Source organism: Panthera uncia, chromosome A2 (assembly GCF_023721935.1).
Source record: "Panthera uncia isolate 11264 chromosome A2, Puncia_PCG_1.0, whole genome shotgun sequence".
Lineage (NCBI taxonomy): Eukaryota > Metazoa > Chordata > Mammalia > Carnivora > Felidae > Panthera > Panthera uncia.
Genome location: NC_064816.1, coordinates 155,736,662 through 155,758,022, shown reverse-complemented (window position 1 = coordinate 155,758,022; position 21,361 = coordinate 155,736,662). Strand labels below are relative to the sequence as shown.

The 21,361-nt window shown below is 47.9% G+C and overlaps 1 protein-coding gene across 6 annotated transcripts in view; it reads right to left on the bottom strand.

Annotated features, from left to right (window-relative positions):
• CUL1 (cullin 1) overlaps window positions 1-17,451 on the bottom strand; it is a 105,450-nt gene extending 87,999 nt beyond the window's left edge. The window contains exons 1-2 of one of the 6 annotated variants that reach the window (XM_049643062.1): window positions 15,008-16,074; window positions 3,179-3,426 (exon numbers count right to left, since the gene is read on the bottom strand). The gene's annotated coding sequence lies outside the window, so the exon portion shown is untranslated. Of the gene's footprint in view, window positions 1-3,178; window positions 3,427-15,007; window positions 16,075-16,105; window positions 16,167-17,023; window positions 17,109-17,326 lie in introns of those variants that run through there. The other 5 variants (XM_049643063.1, XM_049643064.1, XM_049643061.1 and 2 more) reach the window with 5 other exon arrangements.
• Window positions 17,452-21,361: the final 3,910 nt, after the last annotated feature.

The window sequence follows — 21,361 nt, the reverse complement described above, 5'->3', positions numbered from 1 at the left end:
TTCAACAATGCCAGTTCTAATGCTGTTAACTCATTTTAAATTAAAGACCCAAATACCAACTGGAGATTCAGATGAGACATAAATCAGATGTAAAAATGCCTAGTTCTCTGCCTGGCCCATTGCAGAAATTCCCCCAAATGGTAGCTTGCTTTCTTCCCCCTAAAAATATAGTAAGGGGGTAGGAGATGATCCTTAAAGACCCATCTAATTCACCTGATTTCAGTCTGAAAATGATGAAAACCCATTAAGTGCATAGATACAAGGACACTTTTAATATGTCAAACATTATTCATGTAGTGTTTGTAAAACCTTCCTTAAAAATAAAAATGGAGCGGGGCGCCTGGGTGGCTTGGTCGGTTAAGCGTCCGACTTCAGCTTAGGTCATGATCTCACGGTCCGTGGGTTCGAGCCCCGCATCCGGCTCTGTGCTGACAGCTCAGAGCCTGGAGCCTGTTTCAGATTCTGTGTCTCCCTCTTTCTGTGACCTCCCCCGTTCATGCTCTGTCTCTGTCTCAAAAATAAATAAACGTTAAAAAAAATAATAAATAAATAAAATAAATAAAAATGGAGCAAAATCAAACACCTCCCAGAAGATCACAGGGGAAAACCTAGATGGGCCTTGGGTGTGATGCCTTTTTGGATACAACACCAGAGGCACGATCCACAAAGGAAATCACTGATAAACTGGACTTCATGAAAATTTGAAACTTCTATGAAAGACAATGTCGACTGAGAAGACGAGCCACAGGGGGAGAGAAAGCATTTGCAGAAGACACATTTTATAAAGGACTGCTAACCAAAATATATAAAGCACTCTTAAAACTCAGTAAGAAAACCACTTGATTAAAAAATGGGCCGAGGCCCCTGGGTGGCTCACTTGGTTAAGTGTCAGACTTTGGCTCAGGTCATGATCTCACGGTTTGTGAGTTCGAGCCCCGCGTCGGGCTCTGTGCTGACAGCTCAGAGCCTGGAGCCTGCTTCAGATTCTGTCTCCCCGCCTCTCTCTACTCCTCCCCTGCTCGGGCTCGCTCTCTCTCTCTCTCTCTCTCTCTCTCTCAAAAATAAACATAAAAAAAAAAAAATGGGTGAAAGACCTTACCAAAGAAGATAGACAGACAGCAAACGAGCCTATGAAAAAATGTTCCATATCATGTGTCATCAGGGAGATGCAAATTAGAACAAGATACCTCCTACACATCTATTAGAATAGCCAAAATCTGGAACACTGACACCACCGAATGCTGGTTAAGAATATGGAGCACCAGGGGCCCTGGTACACAGCCGGTGGGAGTGCAGAATGGTACAGCCACCTTGGAAGACAATCGGCTGGTTTCTCAGAAAACTAAACGTACTTTTACCCTATGACCCGCATCTACGCTGCTTGCTATTCACCTAAAGGAGCCGAAGACTTACGTCCACACAAAGACCTGCACGTTTTATTCTTAACTTCCAAAAGTTGGAAGCAACGAAGATGTCCTTCACTGGATGAATGGATGAGTCACTAACGTGTGGTACATCCAGACAACGGAGTATTACTCTTTACTAAAAAGAAATGAACTATTTCTTGGGTCACGAAAAGACAGAGGAATCTTAAAGGCATGTGATGAAGTCAAAGAAGCCCATCTCAAGAGGCTACACACTGTATAATTCCAACTGTAGGACATTCTGGAAAAGGCAAAACTACAGAGACAGTGAAAAGATCAGCGGTTGCCAGGGGGTTGGGGTTGGGGGAGAATAGAACACAGAGGAATTCTAGGGCAGTGAAATTACCCTGCATGATACTATAATGATGGAGACAGGTCACTATTCCTTTGTCTAAAACCATACAATGTACCTCACCAAGGTAGGTGGTAGCATCAGCTACGGACTTTGAGCAATTTTGATGTGTCAATGTAGGTTATGGACCACTCTGGTGCAAGATGTTGATTAACAGGGTGAGGCTGCGTATGTGGCAGAGGTATGTGGGAAATCTCTGTGCCTTCCTCTTTCATTCTGCTGTGGACCTACAACTGCTCTTTAAAAAAAAAAAAAGGAAGTCTTTGAAAAAAAATGAGAGTAGGGGCTCATTTTTTATTTTCCTATTTCATTCATGAAATACACTTATATTTTATAATCTGGAAAGCGTGAGGAAACAAAAAGCAAATATCAAATACCGTATTTGCTTGCTTTCCTGAATTCAAAATTAGGCTACTTTGCTAAGAATTCCTGCTATTTGAGTAACGGAGGTTTCGGTAAAGAAAACGGACACTTCTTTCTGTTACTACCAAAACGGAAAACGCAGCAGTAACGAAGGCTCCTTCTCTGAAAACAGGACGTCTCTTCTAGGACCAGGCCGGGGCTGGGGGGCAGGGGCCTGGGCCTCGTTCACAGGTGAGTCCTCGGCACCGAACGCAAGGCCTCGGCGCACCGCAAGAGCTCCGGAGATACTGGTGAGTCTGCTACTCCAAGGGTTTAAGAAGACGCCTGGATCTCCGAGGATACTTAACACGAACCGACACAAAACCCACGCAGCCCATTGGCACGCAGAACTACTACGGACATGCTGTCACCCAGCCGCGGACAGGTGCTCTCAATTCCTGCAGGCAGAGCTGGGGCTGAGAGGAGGTACGTTCACAGGATGTAGAGGCCTTAGGCACAGCTCCGACAAGAATTACTGAAACCAGCCATAAAAAATCTAACAGCGATGGCTTTAAAAAAAAGTTAAGAAACAAGGCCAGGACTCACCGCTGTGGGGTGGGGTAAGCACAAAAGGATTTCAAGTTTCACAGCTTAGTTCTCTCTCAGCCTTTCCCCGCTCTCTAAAAACTCGCAGAGGTTTGAAATTAGCAGGCCCTCACACTTGTACCAAATGAATCAATAGAGCTGCCTTCTCGTGTTCAATCTTTGTCTTTCTAATTATAAATATGTGCACATGCTAATTCAATTCATTCCCCAACACACCCACACACAGGATTTTGTAATAATGAGAAATTTCAGATGTCATTAAGCACAGAATTTTCTCCTCTGAACATCTTAGGCATTAATTTTTCTTCTTCAGCTTAAGTACTTGAACATTTAAACCAAGAGAGTCCTTTCAAATCCTAAAAATCCACATACTGCACTCAAAGCCCTAAGTATCATTCAATTCATAACTGAACCTCCATTCAGCCAGCACATAGACCCTTCCTACTTTCATTACCACGTGACTTCCAAGGAGGGCGACCCGAGCTTCGCCAGTGTCAAGTGCTTTAGAAAACTTGGAAACCCACAGAAGACCTGTTACTACTTAACAGGTGCTGCACAGACTGACGGGTTTGTCCACAGAAACTGGTTTCCACTGCTGAAGACTGAATTTCAGATCTCAGCTTTGGCACAACGCTCCCGCAGATTTATTCAAGGATCTCGTCTGGTGCTGCCGTGTATTTTATTTCCAAGCATTTCTGTTCGCTTTAAAACAAAGAAAAACAGCATCAGATTTAATCACGATTATCTACATGTACGCTTTTCAAGCTGAGGGCTACAATTCATTGATGTGCGGATCACGAGATCAACTTTGTAAATGGCAACCGGAACTTTTTAATAAAGTAAAATAGAAAAAAAGAGCTCACAGAACGTAACAAGAAGGTAAGGATTACTCAGTGCATCTTTTATCTCAGTTATGCCTGTGTATGTCCGGGTTTTCCCCATAAAATATATTTCCTACTGTAGAAACAATTCAAGAAGCGTGGATCGGGGGTGTCTGGGTGGCTCAGTCGGTTGAGCGTCCGACTTCGGCTCAGGTCACGATCTCACGGTTCGTGGGTTCGAGCCCCGCATCGGGCTCTGTGCTGACAGCTTGGAGCCTGTTTTGGATTCTGTGTCTCCTCTCTGCCCCTCCCCCACTCGTGCTCGGTCTCGCTCAAAAAAAAAAAAAAAAAAAAGCATGGATTGGGGTTACACAGGGCCATGACTTTTTCAAATACTGTAGTTAATATATAAACGTATGTAGACTTCAATTTTCTAGCTTCACGACCCAACCAGCTATGTGGGCTTGCACAAATTCCTCGCCTTCTGTGCCTATAGTTATGTGTCACGGGCAATAAACAATACTGACCTCACAGGGGTGTTGAAAGCAATAGACGAGTTACATAAATACAATGTTTAGAAGAGCACCCTGCACGTAGGAGACACTTGTTTTTATTTGTAGTAACACTTCTACAAAGGTTATCAGGTGTCCTTGAAATTCCTAACAGTGGTACTTAAATTTAAAATACAACGAAAAACTTCTCAGGGGAGAAACGTCAAAGCGAGCATGATCATATATATTTTTTTAAGTCAAAATGAGGTAAATTAATGTTGCCTGAAACGTCTTCATACCCTTGATAACCGATAATACCAAGAGCAGTACTTTCCAAAGATTCCCCTCAAAGTGTATCTGTCATCAAGAAGGTGGAAGCTTTGTATTCTGACGGACCTGGGGATCCAGTTGCTAACAGCTCAAATTTTCTTTGAAATCTCAATCTTTTTAATTTTTTCATGTTTATTTATTTTTGAGAGAGAGAGAGAGAGCGAGCGAGCGCGGGCACGAGTGGGGGAGGGGCAGAGAGAGGGGGAGACACAGAACCTGAAGAAGGCTCCAGGCTGTCAGCACAGAGCCGGACGCGGGGCTCGAACCCACCAACCGTGAGATCATGCCGGGGGCCGAAGTTAGACACTTAACCGACTGAGCCACCCAGGTGCCCTGCAATCGACCTCCTCCTTCTCTCTTAAAACTCACCCGAATCTTTCATTCTACCACCAAATATGGTCAACAGGATGCTTTAAAATGCCAGCTTAAAGAACGCTTCTTACCTATCTTACCAGTTAACGGGTGCGTTGCTGTCCTATTGAAGCCACGAAGGCTGGAAAACCCACAACCGAAGAGTTTTCAGTGCTCAACGGCACCCAAGAGATTCCTCTTCCGTGCTGGCGCCGCAGCAATTTCGGGACCCAGGCTAACAGATACACACAGCGAGTCACGGGGGCCCTGGAGGTGAGCGGGATGCTGGCGGTCCAGGAAACATCCTAAGGCCACAGGGCCGTGTGTGTGCAGACGAGGGCGTGCGTGTGCAGACACGCGCCCTTGGCTGGCGAGGCACCATCACGGGGCCGCGTGCAGGGGGCCGGTCTCTCCCTCCCTGGGGAGGTTCATACACGGGGGCCGCTTCACTGAGAGGTGCTTATTTTACCACAACTGCCTGTCGCCTTTCGTTTAAATGAAGTCTCAACTCCTAGTTCCCACGGTGGCGTTCAAGTACTCGCCCAATTTTCTGCACGCGGGGCGAACGGTTTCCCTCTCGTGGGTCAGTGCTGAGTCCTTAACCGGCATCGGCCACGAGGCAGGCTGCCAAAGCTGCCGCATCGCCAGGCGAACAAGACCGTCACCTAGTCCGGGTTTTCTCAAGCCTTTTCATTGCTTCACTCGCCGCGGCTACTCAAACCATCAACCCTGAGTCAAAAATTCTGGTCAGCAACCACCCTGAGCTAGGTGAACTTTGAAAGACACTTCTCATTTCGCTACAAATTGGTTTAAAAAGGACACACAGTCCTACCTCAACACTCTATCTGATGTAGGGTTTTTACATTTTGGTTTGAATACACTCTAAAAATGTATTCACCCTACTGAAGACACCAAGAGAAATCAAGAATCACCTTCCTTTAGCTGAAATGTTTCTGGTGCGTGGACAATAGACTTTATTTATTTTGAGAGAACGACAGAGAAAAGAGAGAGAGAGAGAGAGAGAGAGAGAGAGAGAGAGAGAGAATCCCACGGGGCTGGATCCCACAACTGTGAAATCATGATCTGAGCTGAAATTAAGAGTTGGTCGCTTAACTGACTGAGCCACCCAGCCGCCCCTGGACGAGGGTCTTGATTCCCAGGGTTTCTAGGAGCTTGATTTCGCCTACTGCTCCTGTGGGCGCACCTGTCAGACCTGCACCCCCTTCTGTGTACATGTTCAGTCACTGCCCCGAAAAATACCAGCTTGTTGAGAAAGTCCTTAGTAGCTATTACAACATCAAGTACTTATGTCTTCTGACATTATAAATACTAGGGAAAAGCTATGTGAGTGATACATAATATACGTGTATCGAACCTGGGCTTTGAGTCAATCAAATGTAATTAGATTATAAATCCAGTCTCTCAATTATCTGAGTAAATCATCTGAGCTCACAGAAAACGTGCCATTTGATGATGACCTTCAGTAAAAGAGGGTTTTTTTTTTTTCTTGAAGGCAGGTGAGGGTTGCTTTTTGGTGTTGTTTTTTAATCTTGCTCCCCACGAAGAGTCAGAACAACCTGCCATATGCATAACAAAGGAAAAAATGTGGTAAACCCATAACATCAGCTACCCCTAAGAGGATTCTGAAACAGATTTACATTTAGTATTTTTACCTTAGAAAAAAAAGAAATGGAACCGCTCCTAATCAAGACAGTTCTAGTTGCAAAAATTTGTAGTGAATTTCTCTCAGGGCACACAACTGGTTTTTGTAGTCACTAAGATACTGGTGATTTTTAGGTTATTGTTTAGAGGCAGAATAAGAAACAGAAAAGTGGCTCTTTTGCACCTCTACGATAATTAAACCCCACACATAAATACGCATAAAGAACATTCTACATATTAAGACTGTGACTGATTTAAAATTTTTTAATGTTTTATTTTTGAGAGAGAGAGAAAGAGAGAAACACGAACGAGCGGGGAAGGGACAGAAAGAGACAGACAGAATCTGAAGCAGGCTGCAGACTCTGAGCTCAGCACAGAACCTGACGGGGGCCTCGAACCAGTGAACCGTGAGATCATGAACTGAGCCGAATTTGGATGCCTAACCAACTGAGCCACCCAGGAGCCCCATGATTTCTATCAACACACTAGTTTTGACTGGGGAAGTACTAATGTCTTTATTGTCAAACTCAAGTCTAACGTGGGAAGCCTCAAAGAAATGTCCGCCAACATTCTTGATTTCACATAATGTACTTCATTAACTTACGTTTTTCTTTCTCAAGCAAAGCTTTCAAGCTTATGCATCAAATAGCTTATTTTGAAAACCATCAAGCCATGTTTCCAGTTGAAAATGAGTATTTTTTAAAGAACACCAAAATCACAAAATCCAGATCCCCTCATGGTTCTGTAAGGGGGGAAACACATGTGTAAAAAAGGATATTTCAGAGGGCCTGAGCTTCACAAACAACTCAATTTTCTAAGATAAAACTTACACATCAACACTTTGTAAAGAAACCAACTTATGCAAGGTATAAATGCCATAAATGTAAAAAGCAGCACATTTTAGGAGCAATTTTTTCCAAACTGGACACAGAGTATGTGTTCACTTAAGTCTATACTAGGCCTTCAATACCTCAAAACCCTCTCCTCCACGTTAAAAAAAAAAAAAATCCTTTTTTTAATGTGAAACTGCAGTTCCATTCATTGCTGCCAACACAGTCATCCGAATGTTTTAAAATTGCTTTTCACTACAGCTGTGACGGGAATCTACTGTCCTACGAACAAACACGCACACTCACCTGATACATCTACCAACAAAGCAACAGGTCGGAGGTTTACCTTACACCACACCCAAACGTTCACAAGGAAATTTTAGTGCACCATGGTTTGTTGGTTAACAGTCTGTGAATCCTTCAACCACAGACATTTTCTAAAAATCAGCTCATCAGAAGAAAATGTCTACATCATAGGTAAAATCTCAAAGTTAACAGAACTCCTACGAACCGGACTGATTTACTGGAACGCCATTAAGTTGTGTTCCAGAAGCATCGGGCCGGCCGACACGCCCCTGGTGCCCGCCGTCTAGGAGCCCGTCGGGGAGCCGGGCGGCCTGCGGCTCTGCGCCCAGCGCGGGGCCGCAGGGTTTTTCTGAGCTTCCGGGGAGCAGGGGGGATCGCAAGCGGGAGGACGCTCGAGAACCGCAAGCAGAGCCCAATCCACGAAACCACGGGGACTCCCAGCCGCACTGGGGGCAGGCTCTCCTCGCGGGACACACGGCTGAGCCTGAACACAGGTGCGGCAGCGCGAGGAGGTCACGAAGCCGGCACTGGAACCAAAAAGGAAGGTGCGAGTACACAGCATTGTGGAGGAAGAACTGGGTAGCTGGCTCACGGAATATGGAGTCTCTGCTAGGCGGCTAGTGAGAGAGAAGTTGGGCCCGGTGCAGGGAGCGAGAGATGGGAGTCGCCTGGGGCAGGCGGGAGCGGATTAAGGGCCGGGCAGCCGGACCGAAAGCCCTGAGGACGGGTCGGGAGGTCAGTGTGGATGGAGCTCGGCAGGAGCCAGTGAGCCAACGGTCAGAAGCATCACAACTACCTCCGCGGAAGCAAAACCGGGAAGCCCCACAGCAAAATAAACTGGAACAGAGAATCAAGTCAGGAGAGAGCTCCTGAACGTCCACTAAAAGAAAAGATACAACTAGAAGAGCAACATATTCTCCGCAGAAGCTAATGTCAAGAGATCTTTCAAGCAAAAAAAAAAAAAAAAGGGGGCGAACTGGCTGAAAACTTTGGGAATCACTGCCTGTTAAATTCCCTCCTTGAAAAAGGCCAAAATGCTCCAGAAAACAGACCTGGTTATGCTTCCCAAACTAATCCGGCCTAACACCTCCTGAGAACACTGTTCACACTCTGGAAACCACCGAGCTCGAAATGCAGGAGAACCCATGGGAGAGAGCAGGGAAGAATCCAAGGCCGTAAAGGGACACCACTTCTGATTTTCAACGGACTGAAATTTCCAGTCCAGGCAGTTTCAAGTTATAAAGAAAAAAATGTTTGACCTATCTTTGTAGTGAATGCCATAAACCAGTATTTTCCAGGTTTAAAAAGTACTTTTAGCAGGACCCCACCAAGAAAACGTCGGGTGACGCACGCTTTGACTGTGTTGGTGTTCCTCAGCACTGACTATAAATTAATGCTAATCCATGTGCTTAAAAAAATTGTTTTAAGATACTTCCTGTAAGAGCATTTAGGATTCAGACACGGAATAAAGTGAAGCAGAAATCACTTCTAGACAACTCTACACCTAACCGTATTCGTCAGGATCCCAGGCTCTGCGGCACCTCGCGCACAGTGCTCCCAAGAACACAAGTGCCTCCAGACTCCATTATCGGTGCTTGCCAAAGACACGACAAAAATGAACACGTCGATTTACTGAGATCACTTGCTACTTCAAGGCATGTTGTCACCTATGAGTCTAAAATCAATGTGTTCTACAAAACAAAACACATTCTTTAATATGGTAGAAGGGTTTTCTTCCCTCAAAGGCTGTATTAAGGGTCCACCTTATACGGACACAGACATACACACCCTGGAAGACATATATCCCCTGGAAGATCTAGATCTCCCTGTGACAAGAGCAACATATACTAACATGTCAAAGGTCCCTGAGTGTGCAACCAAGTATTTCCTAAATTTATTTATTCACAGATCTTCTCTCTCACCCCCGTCACTTACATGTCACAGAACAGATGGACAAATACGGCTCCAAATGAAAACAGTGAAAATGCAGTAAACGTGTAAAGCGGAACACCTTCGTGATAAAAGTGACGCCCCAAAACCCCACAAAAGCAAATGAAGCTTCACAATATCAAGCTGATTGTATGACATGCCTCACCAGAGGAATGCCCCAGCTCACCTACAGACATCAAAAAACAACCCGTACGCGGCAAAGTCACCAACACACAGAACATTTACAAAGTACCACTGAAGGGAAGACTGGGCAAATTGCTCAACAGGCTGAGTATCTACCGCCATCACTAAGCCTCCCCCCGACCCCGCCTTTGTGTCTTTTGAGGCCCCTGTTGGTGCTCTTTCTTCACTGTGTCAAATAGGAGACGCTGACCGGGGGAGTCTCTGAACACGGGTAAAATGTCCCGGCACTGCGTCCAAGTTCACCATCAACCAGGAAGGTGGAGGAGAGGCTTCCGTCCCAAGTGAGGCATTTCCAAGGAGCAGAAAGCCAAGGGAGAGCAGCTCCAAAGTCACCCACGAGGGTCCAGCCTGGTCTCTAGCGCTGAGTAAATGCTGAGTAAAAAGTGGTGTTACTACACCTAAGATGAACCCACAAGGAAACCTCCTGGATTTTGAATGTTTCACATGGTGGAAGTCAGAAAACACCACTCTGGGACTTCCTCTTCTCCACCCTCCCGCAGGTGGTGAAGCACTCGACTTCTCTCCGGTCCGGCACAACTGGACTCTGGGCCGGAAGGAAGGCAGGCCTCCTTCCATCCAGCAGGGAGGGAGGTTTGGGCTCCGGCCTTTCCCCCATGTCCTGACTTCCGGCTGGTTCTCGGGCACACTTAACTACTTCAGTCACGACACGGTTAACTAACACCTACATAGTAAAGGCATTTGAGTGCTGGCATTTGGTGCCATGTTTCTTCTATGTACCTCTTTTCTCCTAAATCCAACTGCATTCCTCATTTGTGTCATTTAGAATACACACTCAATTTAAAACTGCACCCAATACTAGGAGTTATGAAGTCAGCAAAAAAGGATAGGAAGCTCACAGCATCACCAAGAAAAGGAAGCTTCCACACCGAAGACAACCGGTCAGTAACGAATCCAGTGTGAGAATTTACTAAAATCTCAAAATTATGAGTTTCACGAGATTAAGGTGGTTTCAGGGAGAGCATGAACCGTGAGGGGACCTGAAGTAGCTGAAGGATGAAGGTGTGGGGGAAAGAACGGGAAATCGGGCAGCCCTCCCCGCACACACTGAACCGTCAGTGACAGCACGCCGGCGCGCAAAGCCAACACCAAGGCCATTTCCACGCAAAACCAAGCAGAACCGCCTCGCTCCAAGGAGACCCCCCAGCTCCACTGTTCTTTCTGTGGTCGTTTTTACAAATTAATCCACCGTATTATACATACACGTGCACTGTAGAAAACGGGAGGAAAAAATGAAAACCAGAAAAACTAAACTAAAAATAGCCCATAAATCCACTGCTCAGAGATCACCACTATGACTTTTTGGTTTGTCATCTTTTTATTTAAGGTATGTACTCACATACCACAACCCTAAAATTTTAGACATTACAAATGGTTTTTTTTTTTTTAATTTTTTTTTTTTTTTAACGTTTACTTATTTTTGAGACAGAGAGAGACAGAGCATGAACGGGGGAGGGTCAGAGAGAGAGGGAGACACAGAATCCGAAACAGGCTCCAGGCTCTGAGCTGTCAGCACAGAGCCCGACGCGGGGCTCGAACTCCCGGACCGCGAGATCATGACCTGGGCCGAAGTCGGATGCTTAACCGACTGAGCCACTCAGGCGCTCCTACAAATGGTTTTATAGCATGTTTCTGTCACTTGATGCTCAGGGAATAATCATTAATACAGAATTACAGAAATGCAAAGTTATCTAAAAATGATGAAGTAATTGTCCTTAAAAGCAAAACACTGACAACAAGTGCTCAAATGAGGGTGTTAAATAAGTGTCATGAGAGCATCAATCTATTCATCATTTCCGCTCTTAAATTTTAGAGTGAGTGATTTCAAAGGGCACACATAGTTTGTAAGCTTGTGTCAACAGATTTCTCTCGGAAAAGTCATACTAAATCACTCTTTCTAGTAACGCACGAGTGGGCTTGTTTCTCCATATCCTCACCTGAAGCGGTTTATGTTTTCTTCTATGCCAAAATTTTTAAGAACAGGATCTCCCTGATTGGCATTTCTAGGAGTACTGCTGGTGGAGCTGAAACTTCCGTGTTTCCTGCCCCTTCTTTTAGAAAGTACTAGTTTGCGCGGTTTTTTTTTTTTTCCCATGGCAGAGGAAGGTGCCTTCTATATCCTATTGGTTTACAAGTCCTCTTTCTGTAAGGAAAGTTAAATTGCTTGTAAGTTTATAATATCTCTGTTTGCCATTTGTCCTTCTGTTTCTGGCATTTTAACATCCAGAAACTTAATTATTCTGATTTTTTCCTTTACAGGAATTGTTTTCCCTTACAGTTCCTACTTTCGGTAGTGTGCTGGGAGAGGCTTTCGCCATCTTAAGATCATTTGGTTTCTTAAAAAATTTTTCTATCTATTGTTTCTTAAAACGTTTTTTGGGAAGCCATTAAAAAGCACACGAGTTCACCACCCTAGAATTACAACCAGTTTGCAATTTTCACCAGCGCCTACACACTTCATGCACACAAGATTTTAAATGGCTGCACACACTCATTCTAGGTCTTCCAAAATACTTTCTGACACAGGCCTTTTTAAAAATCACAACTTGTTAGATCTGAACAGTCTTCAAATGGTTTTTATACGTTTTTGCAAGGCCAATGAATCACATCCAATTTAACAGTCCTGAAGTTCCAGAACTGTTCATTTCTTTCTTTTTATTTTTTTGAGAGACGGTGTGCAAAAGGGGAAGGGGCAGAGAGAGGGAGATCGAGGATCTGAAGCAGGCTCTGTGCTGATAGCAGAGAGCCCGATGTAGGACTTGAACTTGGCATGAGTTCATGACCTGACCGAAGTCAGACGCTTGACCAACTGGGCCACCCAGGTGCCCCCTGAACCGTTCACTTCTATCCCATTAGTGCCTAATGACTCTCCTTCTGTGCCCACCAGTTGCTGAAAGACCAAGAAAAATAAGCATTCTTGGCGGTCAAGCAGAGTGCTGCACAATGAATTCGGTTGTCGTGATGGGTTATCAATCTTTAAAGCACTTCCATTCTGATCTCTTCTCCTCTTTCATAGAAAACACTCAGCAAGCAGCTGTCTGCAGTCCTGAGCTCCGGAGTCTCTCCGCCTCGTCCTAGGCTGATTCACCACCTACTAGGTCTGACCTTCCGTACTCAGAGCCTCAGTTTCTTTAGCTCTATGCTGTAAGGTAGATTAGGCAGCGGTACCCACACTTTATGAAGTCTGGTAAAAATTCCAGGTGGGAGTCTGTTCTTAAACACAGTAGGAGTTAAATGAATGTAGACACAGGCAGGGTGCTAGGTGCAGGGGACAGATGGATGGCATATGTTCCCAGCCCTGACGGAGGTCCATCTAGGGGGAGAAACCACCCAGTCCAATCAGAGGGTAAATTGCTGGGACAGGGACCCAGGCCAGGCCTCATGGGATGGCAAAGGGGGGGGGGGGAGGAGGAGCGCGGGGGGACTCCTAGCCCTGGATGGGATGGGACAAGAGGTCAGGGCCTAAGTGGAACCATTTTGAAGCAGCAAGAGTCCGTCAGGTGGCAGAGGGGAAGCTCGAGCAAAAGCAGGGGACAAAAGCCCAGCACGGGGAAACAGCCATAGTGTTGCTGGAGCAGGGAGTGGAAGCCAGTGAGGGGACTCTGCTTACTTGATCCAAGTTGCCCAAAGGAAAAAATTTAAATGACTATCAAACTGAGGTTTCACAAGTCTGTTTTTCACACATGAGTAAGATTATGCTTTAGAGGACAGTTTTTCAAATGCTGTTAAAAGCTGTGACATTCCCATGGCATCCACACACTTTGAAGGCCTAAAGAAGTCTTAAAATAGTATCAATTAAAAACCATCTTATTTTACAAATAAGGAAATACAGGCCCAGCAAAGTTAAGCTGGAATCAGACCCCAGGTCTTCTCTACCAAGCAAAATGTTCTATGCAAAACGTCCTCAGCAAAAATAAGTGAATAAATAACATACATATGGTGGGAAAATATCTGTGTGAATAAAAAACCTTAACATCATTAGGCATCATAATTCTGTTTAAAGCATGATTGAACATACGTGTTATAAACAGGGAGCTGAAAGTCCTTATTAATAAACATAAGGGCCTTCCTTCCAAATTTCATTTACTCTTCATTTAATGTTTGCCCCTCAGTTTTGAAAAACAAATGACCACTTTACTGACAAAGTACCAGGTATCAGTAAAAAGAGCAAGGTGAACCCAGAATTGGCCCTTAAAAATGGGACACTCTTTTCTCTAGGTACATCTCAATGAGAAGTTCGAAATAAGCCAATGCTCCCCTGAAGACCTCATATTCCAGATTGACTCTACTGCTGAAGATAGAAGGCCGGGGGCTTTGGGAACTATGTGGGGCTGAAACAGCAAAGAAGAAAAACACAGATACATTCCTAAGTTTCTGGGGGCCCTGATTTTTAACTTGAAGAATGGCAAGTAACAGCCCCTCAATTTAAAGTACCTTCATTTTGGGGCACCTGGGTGGCTCAGTCGGTTGAGCATCTGACTTAGGCTTAGGTCATGATCTTGTGGTTTGTGAGGTGGGGGGGGGGCGCTTCGGATTCTGTGTCTCCCTCTCTCTGCCCCTCCCTTCCTCACCCTCTGTCTCAGTCTCTCAAAAATGAATATAAAAAAATTTCAAGTACCTTCATTTTAATTTTCGATGCTGAAAGAAAGGCCCCCTGTGCCTCCTGGGGATACTAGGAGGGAGTTTCTTAAAACAGAAAACAAAAACCAAAAAAACAAACAAAAAAGGGCCTCAAGGAAAGAATAGCCTTTCGGAGAGGTGAGGTCACATCAGACTCCAGTACCTCCGCTGGGCGCACCTCAGCTCTTCAACAGGGAAGGGCCTCAGCTCCCAAGGGATTTCATTTCAAAGGCAAGGCTGCAAATACTTAACCTGGCGGAAAATACTTCAATCTTGTTGCAATCGATCAATTGATAAATAAATAAAAAGTTTTTTTAAAAACTGTAAAGCTGCACCTTAAAACTAGTTCTGAAGGGGAGAAAAATGCTAATTAAAGTTTTGCCACTTGTTTTCTTAACACTTTCCTGGATTTCCACAAAGAAAACCCGGGCATTCTTCCTTTGGGGCACTGTATTCGATCCTGGGGCTAACAGCAATTGTAATGAAATTTGCATTCCTACCAGCACAAGCACAGTGCTTTCTGCAGCCCCCATCAGAAGTGGCCGCAGCCCGGGGATCAGAACTGTTTTGGATTTATTGATTCAAAAAACAACCGAGGTATCCACGGCAGAGGTCTATCCTATTGTGGGGGTGCACAAATAAGGCATATCCCTTGCCTTCAAGGACTTCATAGTCTGAAAAGTGTGAAGGCTGTAATGACAATCAACACTAAGTTACTTACCTCGTGGATACTCAGCAAGACGCAAAGGAGTCTTAGGGGCTGTAAGGTGGAAGGAAACTGCAGAATCAGCTGAGGCATTCGTGGGTCCCTTCGGCCTCCTGATGTGGTCTCCCAGACATTAGGACTGGGAGACACTGCTGCAAAGAGCTGAGCATGGCTCGGAGGGGAGGCATGAGAAATTGAAATACTAGGCTAACTACCGTGTTTTTCTTTTCTGGCAAAATTGTTTTTAAAAGATGGCGCCAACCACGGAAAAAAAAGCTTAATATTTTCAGAGAGTAATTCAGCCAGCCACCTGTCTCAAACTTAATGAGCACTCTCCAGAAACCCCCCCAAATGGGCATCCTAGGGTTAAAGTTTGTGTGCTTTGGAATTGGAAATGCGATTCCTCTTACCAGGGAAAGCAACAAACAGCATTGCCAAGTAAAAAAAAAAAAAAAAAAAAAAAACCAAAAAATTCTAATATCCAAGAACCTTTTTAAACAAAGAAAATCTCCTATCCGACCCCCAAATTCCCTGACAAAACTGGTTTTGCTTTTCAAACATTTCCTAGTTTGCTACACAAGCCATAATAAATTCTCCAGGATCTCAGAAAATCAGGTAGGCAAGGTGGCCACAAGACGAGGTTTTAAACTTAAAACTGCACACAGTTTAGGTCCTAAAAACTCAGGGCTTAAAGTTAAAAAAGTGAATTTAGTTCCCCTTCTGCCACTCGGAATAAGAGCATTTCAAAAACAGCGTGACCATTTTACTCCACTCCTAACTTTGACTGTTTTAATGCCACTTCGGGGAAGGGCAACTACACACGGCATATAAATAACTTGAGTTAAGTTAACTGCAATTCCGTATTTGCACACTTACCACTAACGCCAGCTACGAACTAAAAGCAACAACAGCGATCCAATCGGAAAAGAGAATCCCGGTTTTGGCAAAGAGCTCGCTAAAGAGAGAAAACCCTTAACTTTGGGGATCGGTCTCAAGGAATGTTCCTAAAGCAACTCCCTCTCTCTCAGCCGTTCCGTCCAGGGACACCAACGCGGCACAGGTGGCGGAACCAGGCGGCCGGCGACCCCGCCCCACGCCGGCGCCCCGGGTTACCTGCGGGGTCAGCGCGCGCTCCCGCCGGGCGCAGGGCCGGGGGCGCGCCGAGGCCCGGCCCGACTCGCGGGCACCGGGGCGGGGTGGGGGGGGGGGGGACCTCCTTCTCATTCGGCCGCCGCACTCGCATCCCTGCGCCCCTCTCCGGTCCGCTCCCCCGAGAGAACGGGGCAAAGGGACGACTGTGACCCAATAATAGCGTCCTGCACAGTCGCAACAATGCAGGCGGAGACCCCGAGAGCCTGCGGGCGGGGAACCGGAAAGCACAGCCCGGCTCCGCGGCTCCTCCTGCGCGCGAGCCCAGTACTTTCCTGAGAGCACGAGTCGGGGGGAAAAGCGCCGCACGGGGGACTAGCGGTCCCGAGGGGGGGGGGGGGGGGGGGGGGCCCCCCCCGGGGCCCCCCCGGGGTCGCCGGAAGGAAGGGGGCGGGGGGGGGGGCGAGGCGCGCACGCCCGGGCTGCCCCGAGCCGTTCGCTCGCCCGCCCAGCCCCGCAGCCCAAGGCCGGTCGCGGCCAGGAGAGAGGCCGGCGCCACCAGGCCGCCGCCTCGGGCGCGATGAATCGGGCTTTTTTTTTTTTTTTTTCCCCCCCCCCCCCCCCCCCCTCCAGTGCGTAGTCCAGGCCTGGTCGCTCGGAGCCCGCGTCCGGGGCCGCGGCCCGGCCAGGCCCGAGCCGGCCGGGGTGACTCAGGGCCGGGCCCCGCTCGCTTCCCCTCCCGCCCCAGCGTCCTCCGCCCACGAGTCCCCGGCCCCGGCCGCCATTCCGCCCCGCTGCGGCGCGGCTCGGCTCGGCGGCTCAGGCCTCGCCGGGCGCCTGGGCTCGGCCGCCGCGGCCCCAGTCACTGCGACACCGCGGCTCCGGCCCGGGCCTGCGCTGCCGCCGCCGCCTCCCCTCGGCCCCGGCGCCGCCGCCACTCACCCTCATTTCCCTTGGTGCCTAAATGGCTCGGGCGACGTCTCCACCTGGTCGCTGAGCCCGGGCCCCGGTTAAATCCCCGTCCCGCCAAGGTCTGGCTGCGTCCCTCAGCCGCCGGGGCTGCCCCGCCTGGAGCTGCGTGCGACACGGCTCCCGCCTCCTCCTCCTCCTCCTCCTCCTCCTCCTCCTCCTCCTCCTCCCCTGCCCGCCCGCCGGCCCTCCTCCCGCCGCCGCCGCCGCCGCCTGCACCACGCAACCTCCGCCCTCTCGCCTTTCGTCCTCGGCTCCCCGCCCTCCCGGCCTCACCGGCTCCGGCTACCGTGGGGGAGAAGCTGGTGGGGGAGGGCCGGAACGCACCGCCATCGGCGTCCGGGGCGGGGGAGCCGGGAAACCGTCGCCGCCATCTCCCCACAAGCCCGAGGCGCGGGAGGGGCCCGGAAACCTCCCGCCCGGCGCGGCCACTGCCCCGGGGTCGCCCCCCGCGCCGGCCGGGGCCCCGCGAGCGGGAGCGTGTTTCTACCTGAAAGCCCGCGGCCCCTTCCCCTGGGCGCCCGCGCCCTCCCCGGCCCCGGCGCACCGGCTCCTCCTCCGGGTTTTAGAGCCTCCCTCGCCCTCGGGAGCCTCTGAGGACCCGGCTTCCCGCCACTTCGGACCTCGCGAGGAGGGGGTCACCTTTTTTAGGTTGGGGGCACCGGAGCAACCGCCCCAGGACACCCTGGAAGAGAGGGTCTTGCACCTCCGCCCGCCCCTCCGCTGTGCGCGCACACACCACACAACGCCCCGAACCAGCATGGAAACACCACCGCCACGACACCCGGTTAAGAAGACGCACCCCCCCCCCACCCCCGCAACATCCCCGACGGGCCGTCGAGCAAGTCCGGGCCGGGCAAGAGGCCCCGAAAACCGGGCACAGGCTTCAGAGAAACGTGTCGTGGGTTCTCGAGCCCCTCTGCCCCCGCAGGCCGTGGCCCGCAGCGCCTGAAAGCCTGCGCTTCTCTGTGTGTGCGTCTCTCTTTAAAATCGTTTCTAAAGGAAAAGCTAGCGAGGCTCCCCTAGGTCAACTCTTTGACCAAGTCTCTCTTGGCAAACGACCGAGAATCACCTTATCATTAATCTGGGTGGGGGGCCAGTCAAGAACAGAATAAGGATTGACAGGTGGGGATGGGGTGAGGCGACTAAAAAAATACTGTTTTCAGGTGTAACCCGGAGTCGTTAATGGCATTCGGTCGGGATTAACTGTCACTTGGGTACTTGAAACACGCTAAACGCTAATTTTTGGAGCACCAAGAGCCCCTGGGCTTCCTCTGCTGAGAGAGGGTGGAGAGAGCATGGACTTGGGCTCAGTGAGGGGCTCCTGCTTCAATATCACGGTTCCCAACATGCCAGAGAGCTGGCTGATTCCATGACCAAGAAAGGATTTCCAATGATCCCAGCTGGGTGAAAGATGCGGGCGCATGTCACTTCCCGTTTTGCTTCAAACCAAAACAGGAGGGAGATTCTAGGACCCCCTTGGGGTCGAAATCCTAGGCCCTGAGCAAAAGCTGCCCCTCAGAGTCCACAGTTTGTCCTGAGTAACATGGGTTTTTCTTAGAAGTATCCCACTGGTAACGCGTGGCTCCCTCTATTCGAAATGTGGTCTTTTGTCAACATCTAAGTACCTTCAGAAGTACCGCATCTGTAGGGGCGCCTGGGTGGCTCAGTTGGTTAAGTGTGCCACTTCCGTTCAGGTCATGATCTCCCGGTTTGTGGGTTCAAGCCCCGCATTGGGCTCTGCTCTCTCAGGGCAGCACCAGCTTGGGATTCACCGTCTCCCTCTCTCTGCCCCTCCCCCCACTTGCACTCTCTCTCTCAAAATAAATAAGCATTAAAAAATAATAAATAGATTACCCCATCAAAAGAACACTTTGATGTATTTAACAACTTTTTATGGGCCTGCCATAAGATGGACGCTAAAACTGGGAGGCTTGACCCTGCGGAGGATGGTTTCCACTATACCTATATGGCTTCTTTGATATCATCATTTCTTCCCCTTACTGGAGCCTGTGCTTTCCTCCGACAACGGTCTATCTCATTTCCATCTTCCTAACCTGTGTTCTTCAATGTTAGCATTCAGCATGTTCTCCTTGTCTTTGACCTCCCACCGCTAATATACCGGCCAACTCTCCCTTTACTGTTTGTTTTTCCCATTTTCTACTTTTCTTTGGTGGAAGTATTTCATCCACCTACACCACCCTCTCTACTTTTCCCTGCCTCGGTGCCTGGTGGTTAACTGGCTTGTATCGTTTACTTGCCACCCACCTGAGCTATCATTCTTAGCCGGTTAAACTATTCCATTGGCTTTTATAGCCACTTTACGACCAGGCTGCGTCTACACATCTACTTGAGGCGGGTAACCTTGACTTATACCTAATAGATCAAGGGCGTCTACTCTCTTTCCACTCCAAAAAATCCTTCCTCCAACTTTCTCCCCCATCTCAGCAAAATTGATGGCCGCCTTTCAGATGACACAAAGTTTGGAGGGATGATTACCTGGCTAGATGTCAGAATCAAACCTCAAAATAGTCTCGGACTAGAACATTAGGTATAAACCAGTGAAATAAAATAGAACTTTACAAATCTAAAGCCATATAATGAAGTTCAAAAAGCCCAAGTTTTCGATTCAGGCAGACCCTGATTTATACCCAAACGACTCTCTTTTCCTCTAGTTAAGCCAACTGTTAAATGGGGATAAAAATACTTACCTCCTAAGGTTGTTGTGAAGGGTAATGCGTTTATAATTCCTGCATAATTCTTGAAACACCAAGTATTGGTTCCCTTTCTTTCCTTGTCTTCCATAAAATGTCTTCCATTTTCTAAGTCACAGGGACCTGAAAACTCAAAATTCTGACCTGTCACCATCCCGGACACCATCCTAGAGAAATCTTTTGTCTATTTTCGCTCAGTCTGTGAGAGCAGGAATTATCATAATCATACCCATCTTCCAGCGAAGAAACCCAGGACTTAGAAAGTAGGCAATTTGCTCCAAATCACTCAGCTTGGTCAATGGCATAACCCAATCCAGTGACTCCCCGGTCCATGTGTATCCACTCTTTCTCTAAGATATTTTCCCATGCTAGAATGTCCTTCAACATCGTTTTCCTGGTTCTGATCTCTTCTCTCTCCTTCCAGCCTGCGCAGTGACTGGCTGCAGATTGTTCTTTCCCGGCTGATAGCTTTGCCCTCGTATTTTGTCCTTTCAAACTTTTTAATACACACCCTTGCCGCCCTCCGTTGTTCATAGGGTTACTCTGACCTGGCACTTAAGGTTCACCAGAATCTTGTCCTAACTTACTTTTCCAAATGTATTTCCAGCCACCTCCCAAAAGGAAGTCCTAACTTCATCCAGTCTTGTTGGGCCTATTTGTTGGCCCATAAATACCAGCCTTAAAGCACTACTTCTGAGGGCTTGCTTCCTCCTTGAACAGAAAAATTTCCCTCTTCCTTTCATACGTTTGCAAACCCTGCTCCCATTTTGAGCTCACATCCCCTTCTAGGAACCCTACTTTGCACCTTCTACCCAGGCTTTTGTGATCTCTTCCTAATGGCCAACTTCTCACAAGTGCCTTTAAACTAGATGGTCTGTGCCTTGGGTCATGCAGTATTTCTTAAAGTTCACCAGGCCCCTCAGCATTGTCCCTAAAGAACACTGAAGAATATTCAAACATATATGTTTACTGATCCAATGAAAGGGTACCGCGCCACTGGACTAGCCATATGAGCTATTCTTTCTTTTTTTTTTTAATGTTTTATTTATTTTTGAGACAGAGAGAGACAGAGCATGAACGGGGGAGGGGCAGAGAGAGAGGGAGACACAGAATCGGAAGCAGGCTCCAGGCTCCGAGCCATCAGCCCAGAGCCCGATGTGGGGCTCGAACTCACGGACCGTGAGATCGTGACCTGAGCCGAAGTTGGATGCCCAACCGACTGAGCCACCCAGGCGCCCCGAGCTATTATTTCTAAGACATGCGTAAGGAATTAGCCATCCAGTGCAAAGTAAGTTCACTTAATGGGATGGTTCCCCAAACTGCCTTTGCTTCAGAATCACCTGGGGACTTGAATACTGATTTTAGGGCTCCTTCCAGATCGACTGAGTCCAAATTGGGTGGGCGGGGGCAGGGAGGGAATTTGAAACTGCCAGAGTTTGTTTACATCCTGGCTTTACTACTTATGATGTGGGTGACTTTGAGCAGGTTACTTAATCTCTCTGTGCCTCAGTGTCTTCATCTATGAAAAGGCGGTGATAAATGTTCTCATAGGAGGTTGTTGTAAATTACATACTTAATAAACATAACCGATGATGCT